Raw genomic sequence first — 3,059 nt, 5'->3', positions numbered from 1 at the left:
CCCCTCTCTCCCGTGCAGCCCCTTGCGAAACGCGCTCGCACTGCTGCAGCCTCCGGAGCCCGCCGGCCCCACAGGCCGGGCCCTGCCCGTGTCCCCTGGCCCTGCGGGGGCGGGAGGGCTGCAGGCTCTAGGCACCCCCAGCCCCGCAGGGGACAGCGCCCCGAGGCGCTGAGCAGGGCAGACAGGCCCCTGGCCCAGGGCCTGCAGCGGAGATGTGCACGGCACTGACGCCAAGCCTAACCTGAGGTCAGCAGCCTCCGCCCTGCAAAGTACCAGGCCTGGAGGGGCACAAGGAGAAGCCCAGCAAGGGGCTGCAGGCTGCACACGCATGGGGACATCCCCCCTTGCTGTGACCCCCACTAGGAGCTCATCCAAAATCCACTGAGGCCAATGGGAGGCCTCCCTGCAGCTCCCACAGGCTTTGTGTCAGGCCCAGGAAGATGAACACAAAAACCCAGGAGAGCAGGGACACGAGCGCCTAGGGGCTCCTGCTTGGCCCCTTGTACAACCACCTGCACTTGATGGGGGCGGGGAATGAAACACAGGTTAAAGCCACAAGGCAGATGGGGATGAGCTGTGTGCACAAGTCCTCTCATCAGCTTGTGGACCACGCTATTCCTATCACTTCACACAGACTCCTGCCCTGCCCCTGGTCCTGGTCCTGGTCCTGCTCCTGCACTTCCACTACCCATGCAGGTCCCTGACCCCAGCATCATCTGTAGTTTTTTGAGTCCAGCTTGCTGCCCTGGCCTGTCTCTATTCTCTGGCTTGATACCTGTGCCATTGCTAGTGGCCATGCAGATTTCATTCTCACCTAATACTCAGGTTGTCTTTTGGTTCACACTTTCAAAATCTTGAGGTGCAGTTTCTTCGAACCCCCTGTACCCATCTCCTTGAAACTTGGCAGACATGATGCCCTCAGAAGGGGCTACCATTCCCGCATGTTTCATCCACATCAAGCCAGAAATGACAAAGTTATAGGCAGTTTTGTCCTTCCCCATTATAGCCTTGGATGAAACGTCAAAACAGCCTCGAAATGTTTCAACTTGCCTCGTTTTGTTTCGAGGCTGTTTTGACGACATCTATTTCGTTTCGATTTTGCTGTTTCGACCTCGAAATGGTTGAAACTGTCGAAACAAAAACTGGCAGCGAAATTTTGCACAACCCTATTAGTCAATGTACTTAATAAGCCTGTCCTAGGCAGCCTATAAGGCTGGCAGGCACCTTTCTTAGCTCATGACACACACAAGGGAGTGATGAGACTGGCATCACGTCAAGCCCCACTTCAATGCCCAGTCCAAATGAGCAGGTACCTATTTCTAGCTTGGGCAGCTGTGAGTGGCATCTGGTGTAAGTCCACAGCAAGGCTTGAACTCACTTCCAGATAGCGGTGAAGACACTTTAGCTACTCTGCTATTGTATCTTACCCAGTGCCAGTGCAATAGGGTATGATGCTAACTCCTCTGATACACCTAGATCAGTGGGCTGCTGTCTGGAATCTGTTTGCACCTATGCAGCTGCATTGCTGCTCCACCTCCCTCTGAGCCTGTTCAGGATGCTTCACTCTGGATGCACTGGCTGTGAGTGGAATCAATCCGCCTGTGGACGTGCATAATAATGCCAGCCAACTCCTGAAAATGTAGTTGCAAAGAAAGCCTGACTAGCAACTGCTTGAGACCAAGGGAGGAGGGACTTAACCTGAGGGCCTAGTGACTAAGGCTCTTACCCAGGGGGCACATCTACACATGCAATTAATGCACCTGCATTTATTATGCAGTAAATTCAGGTGCATTAAATTTGCCCAGAACAGTTGGAGTATTTGGTACTTCACTGGGGATGACCTTGCTCCTGTCTTAGGCTCCTAGCATATGTTACATATATTATGCAATTGACTGGTTAACCACACAATAAATTTAGCCCTGCCACACAAGCAAAGTAAGACCAGCTGCATGTGCAAAGTAATTACCACATGATAAAAATGACTAGCCAGTTATAAAGACAGGAAACCAGCTACAAAGTTGGCGCTTGAAAATGTGTAACAACCCTGTAGCTGGTGTCTATGCAGCTTTAATCTGAATGTGTAGCATGGCCCTTAGGTATCTCCACCCAGCTGGTCACCTAGTCAAGGCATCTCCAGAGACTGGTTTGTCTTTGCTTTCCTGTGTCCTGGCTGATTTGCCATGCACTAGGAAGTGTCTTTCAACAGGATGCTTAGTGTTCCACATCCTTGGTTTTTATTTACAAAAAAAAAAAAAAAACCGGGGTTATTTCAGGGTTTATTTTTGAAACAAAAACTTGGATGAAATTGGGATAAAAGGAAGAAAAGAGAAAAAAATCGGTTTTAATCAGGGAAAAATCAGCGGTGAGGGAGGGAGGGAGTACGGCTGGGAATAGGGAAGGGGAAGGGGGAGGGGTGTGGCACAGCCTATCGGGCGCTCCCGGGGCTGCAGCAGAGAACAAAGCGGGGGGAGCTGTCAGTGGGTGCAAGGCAGGGGGACGTGGCTATTGTTGCTGCAAGCTGGGGGGCTGTGCCAGGTTCTTCCCAGGGGGCATGTGCTCCCGGATCTGCGCACAAGAGGAGAGCAGGCTGCCACCTGCCCCAACCACCGGGAAGAGCCCAGTGCCACCGCCGGCACCTCCCGTCCCACCCGGGGTCAGAGCTGGGAGCACTGTGCTCCCAGGCAGCGCCTGCAGCCCTGAGGGCCCGTGCGGAGTGGCCGTGTGCAATGCCTGCCACAGGGAGTAGGGCTGGGCTCTCCCACAGCTTCCAGCACCTGTGCAGGGCCAAAGCCAGAGCCGCCGGGGTGCAGCCTCCGCATGCAGCCACCACCACCGCCCCCCCGCATCCGGCAGGAAACCTGTGGCTCAGATAATGGGCGCAGCAGCGCTTTTAGCTTACCGGCACCACCCGTTTTTCAGTTCAAATCCCTGTTAACTGGCACAAGCGGGGAATGGGCCGTCCCCCAGTCATGCCGGTTTCACAGTTTCATAGTAGCTAGGGTCAGGAGGGACCTGAACAGATCATGTAGCCTGACCCCCTGCCACAGGCAGGAATGAAA

Source organism: Alligator sinensis, unplaced genomic scaffold (assembly GCF_000455745.1).
Source record: "Alligator sinensis unplaced genomic scaffold, ASM45574v1 scaffold1357_1, whole genome shotgun sequence".
NCBI classification, from domain to species: Eukaryota; Metazoa; Chordata; order Crocodylia; family Alligatoridae; genus Alligator; species Alligator sinensis.
The sequence above is the reverse complement of the archived record's forward strand: the minus strand, read 5'-3'. Positions refer to the sequence as shown.